We start from the raw sequence: 15,766 nt of genomic DNA on the forward strand, positions 1-15,766 counted from the left end.
TATATCTATTAGCAGCACAGAGAGTCTTATCTTAACTAACACTTTAGTCCTAAACCAAACAATTTTAGCTCTAAGGCTAAGAAAACTATTTGAGATTGTCAGACAGGCTAAAACACAGGGTGCCTGAACTGGAACAGCACCCTTTGGTGTGTGCAGCCTGAAGAAATACTGGGGAAAATGAGTAAATTAACCCATTTCCTGACCCCTTCCTTCCCTGCTTTTGATGGCCTTCGTATCTCTGGCTAATCTGCCATCACTCATCTCTACAATAATTCTCTAATTACTGAAGGCTCTGTTCTCAGGAACTAACAGACAATTAATGCCAAATAGAAAAACTTAAAACTAGGTTTGAAAAACAAAAACAAAGCTTGCTCTAGATTTGTCACTCTTAAGATATAACTGCCACGTGGGCATGTCCTATTCTCTCCAGTTCATAAAAAATGTTAAAAGAAATTATAATGTGCATCTAGCTCTACACTGGATTTACAGGGTTAAATGTGTAAGGATGCCAATTTTTGTTAACGGTAATTACAGTAATTACGTTACACATTCTAGTTGGCCTTTAAAAAAGGATAACACAAATGGATTCAACGAGCTTTATGTGAATACCCACTGGAATTTAGGCATTGTCCTAGGCATTGTAGTGAGTATAAAAATGAGAGTTGTTCTCTCTCAATTGCTGTGATCTACCAAGAAGAATAAAACAAGTAAACCAATTATAATAATAATAATTCAAGGCAGGGAATTTAAAGAATTAAGAGGAGCAAAATGCTATTTTTTCAATATTCTTTCTGTATAAGGGCCTCTGTAAGTTTCCTTTTCCTCATCCTTTGAAACAGAGCTGAGGCTGGGGCACCTGGCTGGCTCGGTTGGAAGAGCATGGGACTCTTGATCTTGGGATTGTGAATTCTAGCCCCACAATGGTGTAGAGATTACTCAAATAAACAAAAACTTATAAATAAAAGAGGGCTAAGACTTGACCATGGGTTATTGTTATAACTTTTTTTCCATAGGAGACCATCATAATGTTAATAAGCCAACTGTTTATAAAGAATCTAATATAGGGACGCCTGGGTGGCTCAACAGTTGAGTGCCTGCCTTCGGCCCAGGGAATGATCCTGGGATACTGGGATCAAGTCCCACAACGAGCTCCCTGCGAGGAGCCTGCTTCTCCCTCTGCCTATGTCTTTGCCTCTCTCTCTGTCTCTCATGAATAAATAAAGTCTGTAAAAAAAAAAAAAAAGAAGAAGAAGAAGAAGAAGAAGAAGAAGAAGAACAACAACAACAACAACAACAACAACAACAACAACAACAACCTAATATAGTACCTGGAAGATAAAAATGCTAGCATAGTTCCTGTAACACATATTAAGAATGTAATCATGAGGCACCTAGATGGCTCAGTAGGTTAAGCCACCAACTCTTGATTTTGGCCCAGGTCATGATCTCAGCGTCATGAGATCAACCCCTGTCGGGCTCTGTGCTATCAAGCCCTGTTGGGCTCTGCGCTTAGTATGGAATCCGCTTGAGATTCTCGGATTCTCTCTCTCTCTCTCTCTCTCTCCCTTCCCCCACTTGCATGCTTGCATGTGCAACAATGCACTCTCTCTCTCTCTCTAAAATAAATAAATAAAATCTTAAAAAAAAATAATCAGGGGATCCCTGGGTGGCTCAGTGGTTTAGTGCCTGCCTTCAGCCCAGGGCATGATCCTGGAGCCCCGGGATCGAATCCCACCTCAGACTCCCTGCACAGAGTCTGCTTCTCCCTCTGCCTGTGTCTCCACCTCTCTCTCTCTCTCTCTGTCTCTCACGAATAAATAAAATCTTTAAAAAAAAATTAATCACTGTCGCTTCCTCATCTTTCTCCTTTCATCATCATTATCTGTGTCTATACTATCAGGTTTTAATTATTAATTAAATTGCATTTAACTTAAGTAGAAATCAGTGCTGTTTATGTAATACTGAAGGTCATGGAGGCACAAGCTGGAAAACTCTCCATGCTTTTCCAGAGAGCCTGTCCCTTTAAATCAATCCTAATTTTTCACACTCCTTAAACCTCCCAGCTCCTCTGTGGAGGCTGATAACCAAGGAGCCAGCTTCCTGTGCATGATCTAATCTCCATAAGCCCAGCTAAATGAGGTGCCTTGTATGGCAGTGCTCACAAGTAATATGCAGGCCTAATTATGATATCACCAATTACAAGTGGTAAAAAAAGAGAGAGAGAGAGAGAGAGAGAGCTTCCCCCAGATAACGTAAGGGCCCATTGTTTGGCTCTGTAGTCTGTGTTCCGAGAAGTAATCCCTGTGGAGCCATCCTTCCTTACCAGCATCTTTTGTACAAAAAACAAAACCAAATGGAGTTAAATCTCCATTATTTACTGGCTTTACTGGGCCAAAGCACCTCAAACTTTAACATGAATTCAATCAAGCCCATTTCTCAGGGATATATATTGTTACTGATAAATTCTTCCCATTTTTAAGTTCTCTTGTTATACTTTTCTGAAGGAACAAGTACTGCTTTTGTATTAAGAACAATTGATCAATGAGTTTTCTCTGTGATGTCTCAAAGAACTTGAATGGCCTCTGCTTGACACATAGAAGTTGTCACCTCCTTTCCAAGACAATAATAAATTTCTCTTTGTCCTGAGCCCAAAGATATCTCCATTTCTCCATTTTAAACTTCCTTGATGGGGCAGCCTGGGTGGCTCAGCGGTTTAGCGCCGCCTTCAACCCAGGGCCTGATCCTGGAGACCTGGGATTGAGTCCCACATCGGGCTCCCTGCATGGAGCCTGCTTCTTCCTCTGCCTGTGTCTCTGCCTCTCTCTCTCTCTCTCTCTCTCCCTCTCTGTGTCTCTCATGAATAAATAAATAAGATCTTTAAAAAAAACAAACAAACAAAAAAACTTCCTTGATGGAAGGACATTTATTTTTCAAAAGTTTTGGATGGGCCATTTGAAAGTTCTACCTTTTCCGGGGATCCCTGGGTGGCGCAGCGGTTTGGCGCCTGCCTTTGGCCCAGGGCACGATCCTGGAGACCCGGGATTGAATCCCACATCGGGCTCCCAGTGCATGGAGCCTGCTTCTCCCTATGGAGTGTCTCTGCCTCTCTCTCTCTCTCTCTCTGTGACTATCATAAATAAAAAAATTTTAAAAAAAAGAAAATTCTACCTTTTCCATTGACTGTACAACTGTTCATCCATTCATTCACTAGTTCAAATATTTAGTAAGCATCTAACCAACATTAATGACTCTTCTCCTCTAAATTCCAATAGCACTAGAGCTTCTAAGATATAATCAGCCCGTAAATATACAGTTATCTCTCCCTTCTTCAACTAGCCTATTTTTCTATTTCAGCACCTATTGTGATAGATGATTAAGTTGTGTTACTTGAATGCTTGGTGAATAAGCAGTTGTGACAGAAATATACAACTTAAAGGAACCACACTGTTACCATTTTTATGAAGCAAACAACTAACGTTTATTGCAATGTCTACTCAAGAATCAACAAGGTTATTCAGCTAAACATTTAATAAACAATCAATCCTCACAAGAGTCCTACAGGTTAAGTATTTTTATTCCCATTCTAAAAATGTGGAAAACAGGACAGAGAAGCCAAGTGAGTTGAGCCAACATACTCTGTTAGTAAATGGCAGAGCCAGGGTGAACTCAAATCTGCCTGACATAAAATCCATGCACAATCCATAAAGATGGAGAGCAGATGAGTAGTTGTACAGGGGTGGGACAAAGGGAAAATGGAACCTGGTTCATTAATGAGTATGGCATTTCCACTTGGGGTGATGAATGAGTTCTGGAACTAGACAGTGACAATAACTGTGTGACACTGCAAATGGACTTAATGTCAGTGAATGGTATACCTGAAATGGTTAAAATAGTAAATTTTATGTCATGTGTATTTTACCACAATTTTAAAAAGAACAAAGCATGTACTCCATGGCCTCCTAATACTTACCTCCCATGTGCATTTTTTCATTGCTTCAGTCCCTAACCCATATCAACTTTATCCCAGCCATCTTCCCTCTGAATCAATAGGCCCCAGCTTGTTGGGCTATTAGTACCTCTAGGCCTGCTACCTCTGCAAAGTAGGGCAAGAGTTCCTGAGCGGCACCACGGACAGCAGCTTCTGCACCACCTCCCCTTCCTCCTAAGTCTTCCAGTAAGTAGATCTCCAGGGCCATACTATGGCCAGGCCTTTCCAAGGACAGTGCCCTCCTTCCAATCTTTTGCAGAGCACTCAACTCATATGCAGGTTAACATTTGGTCTGCACCTCACATCCAACATTACCCTATATGTACATTCCCAAAGTGGCATCTGGTTATTTCCCAATTCACATGGACTCCCCAGATCATTGACATATACCTGCAGTTCAGTGACTCATCAAGGGATAAAGGAGGCTGCACTGATTCAGCCAATGTCACACTGTGATCTCTTGCCGACAGCACTGACAATGACCAAATGCTCTAGGGAAAAAAAAAAAAAACAATAGCTCTTCTAATGAAGTCATACTATATATGGAAGAAATTGTTGGGGCCAATTCCTTCCAGTCCCCTCCACATTAGGTTGGTGACAGTACCAACTGAGGAAGCACAATAGTAAACTGTTCCTGCCCCACAATGAAGAGGACCCTACTACCCTGCATCTGTGCCCTGACATGGATGTTGTGGGAGTTCCTTGGACTGTGCTTACGTGTAGTCTCCTAGTTGGGGTTCTTTTCTGCTCACCTGGAGGCACAGTGGGATTAGAGTTCAAGTTCAGAACCACAATCCCATACTTTATATATTATTTTGACCTGTGGAAATTCCATTTTCTCAGCAGTGTGACAGTGGAGTATGTTTCATATAGGGTTATTTCCCACTGACCAGTTGTGGGACTTAACACAAATCAATTGACTTCTCTGAGTCTCAGTTTCCTTATCTAGAGAATAGGAAGGTCAGATTAATCAAGCTTTAAGGCCTCTTTGGTATCTCATCTATCATCCTCTGACTTGAGTGCAAATTTGCTTTCTTCCTTCTGTATCTTTCTGGTATCTTAGCCATTAAGAGGTAAAGCTAGTTTAAAAACATGAGCTGGCGGGCAGCCCCCGTGGCGCAGCGGTTTAGCGCCACCTGCAGCCCAGGGCGTGATCCTGGAGACTCCTGGAGACCCTGGATCGAGTCCCACGTCGGGCTCTGTATATGATGCCTGCTTCTCCCTCTGCCTGTGTCTCTGCCTCTCTCTCTCTGTCTCTATGAATAAATAAATAAAATCTTTAAAAAAAAAATCTTTTTAAAAACATGTGCTGGGCAGCCCCGGGGGGCTCAGCGGTTTAGCGCCACCTTCAGCCCAGGACCTTATCCTGGAGACCTAGGATCTAGTCCCGCATCGGGCTCCCTGCATAGAGCCTGCTTCTCCCTCTGCCTGTGTCTCTGCCTCTCTCTCTCTCTCTGTGTCTCTCATAAATAAATAAATAAATAAATAAATAAATAAATAAATAAATATTGTTTAAAAAAATAAAATAAAAATAATAAAAACATGAGCCAATTCTCCACCACCCAAAAAATTTTGAAACACTGAAACTTGACAAAGTTGTAAAAATTTCTAACCCTCCCCACATGCTTTCCCTTGCCCTATCAATTCTGAAGTTAGCACTTTAAAGATGAAATCCTGTTCAGTTGAAAGAATCACATTCCTTCTGGTTACTTGAGGTATCTGCTGGAACTAGGGATCCCCCAACACAACATCAAGAGATAGGAAAACTGAAGCAGGGAAGGGAGAGACAGACTTTCAAGGTACCTTTTCAATTCTTTGATGTAAAAAAACCTCTCAGAGTAAGTGAAATGGTGCTTTGAAGAAAAGATGAATTTCCATGTCTACCTGTGGCTTTTCTGGTATAAATACATAGGACAGGGCTGAGGAGAAAAATAAGAAGTGAGTATGGATTTATTAAAATCATAACGGCTCAGAACAGATCACTCGAGGAAACAGACGGGTACCAATGACCCCACTGGCAGCTTGGGGATTTCCACATTCCTTTCTGAAAGCACCTTGGCTTTCTACCACAGATCCAGCCATGAGAAGAAATGTCTGTGGTTAAGTCTTATAACCCCTCATCTGAGCTTAAAGACTACTCTTAACAAGTAATAGAGACACGTTTCTGGGTACTCTTAACAACAGATCACGTACTACTGGTAACTCCTTGTTGCTTGACTGGGAGCTCCCTGAAGGCAGCAACTGGCTCTTAATCATTTCTGTGTTTGTAAACCTAGCAGACTATATGGCATTCTATATGTACTTGGCAAAATTTGTGTGTGTGTGTGTGTGACTGATTAACTGAATCAAAGAAAGAATGAATAAAGTACACTGAATGCTTTTTATGTTCTCAAAAGCTCTATTTTTGTAGAGGAATTACAATGTTCTCTGTATTTTCTTTTCTTTTCTTTTCTTTTTTTTTTTTTTAAGCTATAGCTAGAAGCTATTCCATCAATGTTAATGAGCTGAAGAATCACAGAACTTCAGCTATGGAAGGGAGAACATACTGAACAATAGGAAGTTTGCTTTTAGTGTATTGGCTTATTCAGAACCTACTTTCGATATTTAAAGGACTCAATTTCTCTGGAAGGACTGACTAGAAATTTAAATTAAAAAGGAAAGGAAAAACCCAGAGGAGTCAAATGGCCAGAAGTATTAAGAATAAACATCTGTTTCTGATTCAGAGCAAAACAAAACAGAAAGCAGTCCTCACACACTCCACTTCTCATTTACTAGACTTCCATCACATTGTTAAGCACATCCCTAAGAGACCACTGCAAAGTTGAAAGAGCACCAGCAAGTCAGGAGTCAGGAAACGGGTATGAATTTTGTTTCTGACACCTACATGATTGCCCAAAATCACATATTATGAGAGTGAACATGGGTAAGACATTTAAACCTCCCTAGAATTCAGCTTCCTCATTCATAATGCAAGTGTTAAGCTTTTTGCATAGGTACCAGTTAAGATAATTCATGTTAAGATATTTTTCTTAAAATATACAGTCCTGTGCAAATGTTACACTTATTCCTAAATACCTGCTGATGTGGTTGTAAATGGAACGGTCTCCTTGCTTTATGGCCTTGTCTTCTACAAGGATGTATACGTGTGGAAATATAAACATGAATCAAGCTGAGTCCTAACAGTGAAATTCAGTACAGGCTGTAACTTGATTTTTCACCCTGTTAAAGATTAAACTAGTCAAGTGCTGCCTTCTAAAATATCACATTGATCCTTTTGATAGTAACGTTCCAGAACTTCTAATGCAATTACTGAGTTTAATTAAGACTCGTGACAAGCAAGAGAACAAGGCAAGTTACCTAATACATTATTCTGCATTGTGCATGCTTTCAGAGTGTGTTATATAAAATAATATTTTTTAAAAAGTTTCCTTGAACCAAAAGAGAACTGACAGTTTTTTAAGCACAAATTATTTGCTAAAGTATACAATGAACCTATCGAAAGTTACTCTGTTTCATCCCTGCAACTCAAGTGTTAAATAAACACTGTTATCTAAAGTAAGATGGATAGGGACGCCTGGGTGGCTTAGTGGCTGAGCATCTGCCTTCAGCTCAGGGTGTGATCCCGGGGTCCTGGGATCGAGTCCCACATCGGGCTCCCCACAGGGAGCCTGCTTCTCTCTCTCCCCGTGTCTCTGCCTCTCTATGTCTCTCATGAATAAATAAATAAAATCTTAAAAAAAAAAAAAAGTAACATGGATAGTCAACCCTTGAGCCTGATTCCAACCTAGGTCTATTTGATTCAAAAGGCCAGGTGCTTTTCACTACACTATACCACAGAATCTGAATGTACCATCTAACACATGAATCTCCCACAGCTTTGAAGGATACCTTTAAAAAAAAAAAAAGATTTATTTATTTTGGGGAGGGAAGAGAAGAAGAGGGAGATAGAGAAAGAATCTCAAGCAGACTCCCCACTATGTGCAGAGCCTGATGTGGGGTTCGATCTCACAACTCTGAGTCATGACCTGAGCTGAAACCAAGAGTCTGACACTTAATAGACTGAGCCACATAGGGACCCCGAAGACACTTCTTTTGGTCCTTTACATGTTATTCAAGGTCACAGTTCAATTAGAATTGGAAACATCCAGAAAGAATAACTGCCTTTGAGGAAGAGCTATAGGTGGGAGAAGACTAATTTTTTACTGCAAAGCCTTTTGTACTTCTTAAATGTGTACCATATGCAAATATTATCTTAACACAGAGTGAAAGAGAAGAGACAAAAGGATTGGTTCCCAGACCAGATCTGGCACTCACTAGTATGATTTGGGACAAGTTACTTCACAATCTTTTGGATTTTGTTTCCTTTACTGCAAAATGAGGGATTAGTTTGTCAAATCCAAAGAATGTACCACACCAACAATGAACCCTAATATAACTCATGGACTTTGGATGAAACAGGTGTGTCAGTGGAGGCTCACCAACTGTAACAAATGTCATACTGTGATGTGAAATGTTAACAGTGGGAGAGGCTGTGCACATGTGGTGGCAGGAAATATATGGAAAAACTCTCTGCTTGATTGTAATGTGAACATAAAACTGCCCGGAAAAAAACAGTCTATTCAAAAACAAAAAAAGAAATTATTTCTAAATTTCCTTCAAGCTCTAAGATTCCATTATTCCAATTTACTCTATAAAAACAATTAAAAATTTAGAAAGAGGAATCAATTGGCCAATCCGAGAGAGTAACTTTAATTAGAAATTTGCTATGAAAAAAAAAAAAAAGAAATTTGCTATGATTAAATGGCCAAAAAAAGACTTGGATAATTAAAGTCAGGATTCCCTGAATCTGGAAACAGAGAGATAAAATGGAAATGAGAATGAAGAATATAAACTAATTAGGTACCTTCCAGCCTCTCCTACCCTAAAATTTCTTCTGCCTTTAGGGAGTCTCAGCAAGTATTGTGAGAAATACTAAAAGGAAGCATCCCCCCAACTCTCCCAGTCCTACCTACTATCAGATCTAGCCAGTTCTCTTAAGAGCAAGAAAATGTCCAAATTGTAAAGAATTGTAATTCTCTCATCCTGCCCTAGCCAGAACCAATCCCTATGCAGCCTAGGTCTCTCTTTACCTCTCTAGGCAAAGAAAAACCATTTATCCCTCTCATACCAAGGAGTACCAAAAAAAAAAAAAACAAACTAAGTATTCTAGGGAGAGGGCCCCAGACATTCAGAATCAGAAGGAGACCAAATAGGAAGCCACTGGACTAAAAGTTATTTGAGCTGCAAATCCCCTTCTCAACTTAGATAACTTTACCAGACATAAAGCACACACATAGAAATGACTAAAATCATTTGCACTAAAGTACAAGTGGCTATGCCAAATTTTCAGTTCAATTCAATGAGCATATATGTGTATACCTGTATTGTTGAGAACTTTCCACCTAGCCCACTAGAGACACAATGCTCCTTTCTGTGCTGTATGTGAAGGATGCAAGCATCAAAAGGTCTTCTCTTATAATTTCTCCTGCCACATTTTCATTCAGTAAGCTGAGGGTTTATCTCTTTAAATACCAAAATGTATTTTTATTTTACCTCTTTCAGAAGCAATTTAAAAAAATGGATTATATGCAATACTTGCCTTCTTAAACAAGTATACTGAACATACCAGTTGCCACATACTTTGTTTCTCAAATTATTATGCCCTTTTGGGGGTACTTCTGTCTCCCTTCTTGCTCCTCTCTGCTGGCATTCTCCCGTCGTATGCCTTAGTCAGTTTAACTAACTTATTTTTTTAAGACTTTATTCATTTATTCATGTATTATTAAATTTTTAAAGATTTTTTATTTATTTGAGAGAGAGAGAGTGAATATGGGCGGGGGGGGCGGGGAGCAGCAGAAGCAGAGGGAGAAGCAGACTTCCCACTGAGCAGGGAGCCCAATTCAGGGCTCAATCCCAGGACCTCCAGATCATGACCTGAGCCAAAGACAGATGCTTAACCAACTAAGCCATCCAGGAGCCCCAAGATTTTATTTTTAAGTAATCTCTATAACCCAACATGGGGCTCGAACTCAAAACTCCAAGATTGGGACACCTGGGTGGCTCAGCAGTTGATTCAGCTCAGGGCACAATCTCGGAATCCAGGATGAGTCCCGTATCGGGCTCCTTGCAGGGGGCCTGCTTCTCCCTCTGCCTGTGTCTCTGCTTCTCTCTCTCTCTGTGTGTGTGTGTCTCTCATGAATAAATAAATAAAATCTTAAAAAAAAAAGAACCCTCCAAAATTAAGGATTGCATGCTCTTCTGACTGAGCCAGCTGCCTACTCCTAATTTCTAATTTGTTACTTCTAATTCCACTACAGTCTTAACCAGAAAAATAGTCTGATCTGGATTATGTATTCAGTAAAAAGGAAATTGGCTTTGAGGAATAAGAGGTTCTGCAGTTAGGTGAGATGGCAGCCAGATAGACGCTATTGTGATACAGGTAACCCAGGACATTCAATTGGAAATGTCAAGTGAGGCGCCAAGATAAAATAGACTTAAAATCCCAACATAAGATATCAGACTAAGACGAGAGTAGGACTAAAAAAAACTTCCCATTCAGAAAAAAGGTAGAGAAGGATCAAACGTGTGGAGACCGAGAGGAGATTGATGAAGATTTCTTTGAGGAGAGCTGCTGGTGAGGGTGAATCCCATCCCCTCAACCCACCAATGGTAAAAGAAAGAAAAAAAAGATAACCCAACGTAAAAATGGGCAAAGGATCTTTTTAAAAATAAAACAAAACAAAACAAAAACATGAGCAGAAGGAGGGGCAAAGGGAGAACCAGACTCACGCTGAGCTGGGAGTCTGATGCAGGGCTCCAACCCAGGGCCTTGGGATCATGACCTGAGCCAAAGGCAGACGCTAAACTGACTGAGCTACTCAAGTGCCCCTTCTTAAAAAAAAAAAAAAAAAAATTAGGATTTTATTTATTTAATTGAGAGAGAGTGAGAGAGACAGAGACCAGCATGAGGAGTGGGGGAACAGAGGAAGAGGGAGAAGCAGACTCTTCACTGAGCAGGGACCCGACATGGGACTCGATCCCAGAAACCTGGGATCATGACCTGAGCTGAAACAAAGGATCTTAATAGAAATTTCGCTAAGGAAGACATGCAAATGGCCAGTAAGCACACAAGGGGCTGTTCCAGATCATTAGCCATTAGGGAAATGTGAGTCAAAAATCGCACAATAAGATACTACTTCATTCTCACCAGTAAGGCTATAATAACAGAAGAGAAGGAGGGCAAGAGGAGGAGGAGAAAGAAAAGAGGTCATGGTAGTGGTAGTGTTGGCCAGAGAGGATAAACTGGAATTCTCATAGTCTGCTGGTGGGAATGCAAAGTGGTGCTGCCACTTTGGAAAACAGTCTAACAGTGCCTCAAAAAGTTGAACATAGCACTATCATATGATCCAGCAATTTCACTCCCAGCTATATAGACCAAGAGAAGTGAAAACATATGTCCACACAAAAACTTGTACTTGAATATCTATTAGCAGCATTGTTCACAAAAGCCAAAATGTGGAAACAACACACATTTCCACCAACTGACAAAATGTGGTATATCCATATAATAGAATACACTTGGAATTAAAAGGAATGAAGTACTGCTTCATGCAACAGCATGGATGAATCTTAAAAATATTCTGTTGATGGGACGCCTGGTGGCTCAGTGGTTGAGTGTCTGACTTCGGCTCAGGTCATGATGCTGGGGTCCCAGGATCAAGTTCCACATCGGGCTCCCTGCATGGAGCCTGCTTCTCCCTCTGCCTATGTCTCTGCCTCTCTCTCTCTCTGTGTCTCTGATGAATAAATAAATAAAATCTTTGAAAATATATATTCTGCTGGTGAAAAGGCAACTAAAAACCATGTGTTTACATGAGTGCATTTATATGAAATATCCAGAATGGGAAAATCTATAGAGATGGAAAATAGATTTCAGTGGTTACCTAAAGCTACTCTGGGGTCAGGCGGACAATAATATTCTCAGATCAGATCTGTGGTGATAGTTGCACAACACTGTGAATATACTAAAAGCATTGAGCTGAATGCTTTAATGTGTGAATTGTGTGGTACGTGAATTATATACCAATAAATCTGTTAAAAAGAAAAGAAGAGAAGAGAGAAAGAAAACCAGAGCTGGAAATGTTCCCAAATGCTGCTCTAAAATTAAACACCCTCTTGTATCCTCTTGCTACCCAGTGACTTGTCGGATTGATTCAACTGTCCCAGATGTTTTCCTTATTTCCTGCCTTGGAGCTGTGCTCTGTAATTGAGTATTAGCAGAAAGTTAATAAAGACAACACATCCTCTGTTGTTAAACTTTACACAGTGTTTAGCATTTTCCTCCAACATACACATTTCCTCTGTTTTCCCACTGCAGCTGAGCTGCCAAAACCTTGTAGGGAAAATAATTACCCTTCTGCACCCCTTCCTGCTTTCATAACAGTCCCAATCTTTTGTTCATCATCAAGTGTTTATAGCAAACTAACATTTTGCTTGCCTTTCCAGGAGGTTTTAAATTCACCAAACTGTTCACCAAATTAGAGCCCCCCCCCCCTTCCCCGCTTTGGGGGACAAGAATAGGAACAATAGCAGGATTCACTATTTCTGGATCTCTCCATTTTTTGGAGGCTAATTCACTTGCCAGAAAGAAGTTGTTTTGCTTTCTTTTTCCTCGAAAAGCAATTTTTTTTTTACTTCCCAGAAATACTATGAGGAATTTTTATCAAAGTTTAGTCACATTTAGTTCTATCCTTGACGCGACTTTCAAGTTTTTCTGCTATTCCACACCCAACCATTTAACAATTTTTCATCACAATATTCCTTAGATGGTATGTGACTGAAGATAACCTTTCTGAAAGTTAGCTGGGCCCTGTTCTCTAAATCAGAACATTTGCTTTCTAGAGTGCTTTACATAGTTTCTTCTTCCTATAATCTAAAATGACCTTGCCTATGAATATTAGAGAACAGAATATAAAAACTTTTTTTTCATAAGTCTCTAAATAAGGCATTAAAAAAAACAAAAATAGCATTATATTCACTAAGTCACCATGTCATATTTTATCTATAAGCAACTTAATTCTATATTTGTATGCCAGGTCTACCCTCTAAAGGTATAGTAGAGAGGTATTGTGCCTCTCTCTCTCTCTCTTTTTAAGATTTTATTTATTTATTTGACAGAGAGAAGGCAGGGAAAGCACAAGCAAGGGGAGCGGCAGGCAGAGGGAGAAGCACACTCCACACCAAGCAGGGAGCTCAACACGGGGCTCGATCCCAGGACCCTGAGATTATGACCTGAGCAGAAGGCAGATGCTCAGCAGACTGAGCCACTGAGGTACCCCAATATCTTTTTTTTTAAATAGCAAATTAAATGAAAGTGTAGTAAACACCTTACTTTAGCAAAAAGCTGAGTGTTGTAGAGGATGAGTTCTGAATTTTTCAGCATGCGTTTTATATCTACAAACTATTAATATCATACATAAAGTTTAAAACAAAAGTATTTGCCTTCTTACCTGAAAGAATATAACTTTTTTTTAAAGATTGTATTTATTTATTCATGAGAGGCACATAGAGAGAGAGAGAGAGAGAGAGAGAGACAGAGACACAGGCAGAGGGAGAAGCAGACTCCACGCAGGGAGCCCTACACAGGACTCATTCCCAGGTCTCCAGGATCACGCCCTGGGCCAAAGGTGGTGCTAAACCGCTGAGCCACCTGGGCTGCCCTGAAAGAATATAACTTAAGATTTACTCTACATTCTCATACACTGCTAAAGGGAATGTAAAATAGTACAGTCACTTTGGCAGTTCTTCAAATGGTTAAACAGAGTTAATGTAAGACCTAGCAGTACACCCAACATGAATGAAGACATAGGTATACACAAAGACTTGTACATGAATGTCTATAGCGGCATTGATTGTAACAGCCAAAATGTAAAAGCAACCCAAATATCCATGAAAGGATGAATTACAAAATACATTCTATACCTACAAAAGGATAGTATTCAGCAATAAAAAGTAATAAAATGTTGGGGTACCTGGCTGGCTTAGTCAGTAGAGCATACAACTCTTGATCTCAGGGTTGTGAGTTCAAGCCATATTGAGTATAGAGATTACTTAAAAATTAAAAAAAATATGGGATGCTTGGGTGGCTTAGTTAAGCGTCTGCCTTCAGCTCAGGTCAAGACCCCAGGACCCTGAGATCAAGCCCCACACGGGGTTCCTTGCTCACCTGGGAGCCTGCTTCTCTCTCTCCCTCTGCTCCTCCCCCTGCTGCTGCTTGTGCATGCTCTCTCTCTCAAATAAATAAATAAAATCTTTTTAAAAATTTTATTTTTTAAAAGATTTTATTTACTTATTCATGAGAATACACAGAGAAGAGAGAGAGAGAGAGAGAGAGAGAGAGAGAGGCAGAGACACAGGCAGAGGGAGAAGCAGGCTCCATGCAGGGAGCCCGACGTGGGACTCGATCCTCGGTCTCCAGGATCAGGCCCTGGACTGAAGGCGGCGTTAAACCTCTGAGCCACCTGGGCTGCCTAAAAAAAAATTTTTTTAAATGGGACCCCTGGGTGGCTCATTGGTTGAGCATCTGCCTTTGGCTCAAGGCATGATCCTGGTCCTGGGATAGAGTTCCACATCGGGCTCCCTGCGAGGAGCCTGCTTCTCCCTCTATTTCTCTGCCTCTCTTGTGAATAAATAAATAAAATCTTAAAAAAAAAAAAAGAGAAAATAATGAAGTCCTGCTTGATACTATAATATGAACCTGAAAAACATCATGCTAGGTAAAAAAGTCACAATCACAAAAGACCACATATTTTATAATTCCATTTTTATGCAACATCCAGAATAGGCAAATCTATAGAAAGAGAAAGCAGATTAGTGGCTGCCTAGGGTTAGAGGGGTAGGGTGGTAAGGAGAGTGGAGGGAAGAGTGGTGGAGGGCTTTGATAGTATGTGTGAGGTTTCTTTTTGGGTAATAAAGTATCCTAAAATCAATTGTGATGATGGCTGCACAAACCTGTGAATGTAATAAAATGCCATTGATCTGCAGACTTTTTTTTTTTTTAAGATTTATTTATTTGAGAGACAGAGAGAGTACAGAGTAGGCAGCAGGAGGATGACAGAGAATCTCAAACAGGTTCCCCACTGTGTGCAGAGCCCAATACACAGCTCAGTCTCACAACCCTGAGATCATGACCTGAGCTGAAATCAAGAGTTGGACACTTAACTGACTGAACCACCCAGGTGCACCAATTTGCACATTTAAATAGGTAAACTGTACAGTATGTGAATTGTATCTCATGAAGCTGGGGTTTTTTAATTTAAATTTTAGTTAATATACAGTACAATATTGGTTTCTGGAACAGAATTCAGTTTCATTACTTCAACTCAATACCCAGTACTTATCATAACAAGTGCCATCTTTAATACCCATCACCCATCTAGCCCATCCCCCACCTCCCTCCATCAACCCTCAGTTTGTTCTCTATTGTTAAGAGTCTCTTATGGTTTGTTTCCCTCTTTTTCCCTTTTCTCCTTTCCCATATGTTCATCTGTTTTCTTTCTTAAATTCCACCTATGAGTGAGATCATAGGATATTTGTCTTTTCTGACTACTTATTTCATTTAGCATAATACACCCTAGCTGTAACCACATTGTTGCAAATGGCAAGATTTCTCTTTCTTTTTTTTAAAGATTTATTTATGTATGTATGTATGTATTTATTTATTTATTTATTCATGAGAGA

At 40.1% G+C, this 15,766-nt stretch overlaps 1 protein-coding gene across 2 annotated transcripts in view; it reads right to left on the minus strand.

Annotated features, from left to right (window-relative positions):
- Positions 1-15,766, minus strand: part of TANGO6 (transport and golgi organization 6 homolog) — a 202,862-nt gene that overhangs the window by 150,849 nt on the left and 36,247 nt on the right. The window lies entirely within an intron of this gene.

The sequence above is a fragment of the Vulpes lagopus genome, chromosome 10 (assembly GCF_018345385.1).
Source record: "Vulpes lagopus strain Blue_001 chromosome 10, ASM1834538v1, whole genome shotgun sequence".
Taxonomy (NCBI): Eukaryota; Metazoa; Chordata; class Mammalia; order Carnivora; family Canidae; genus Vulpes; species Vulpes lagopus.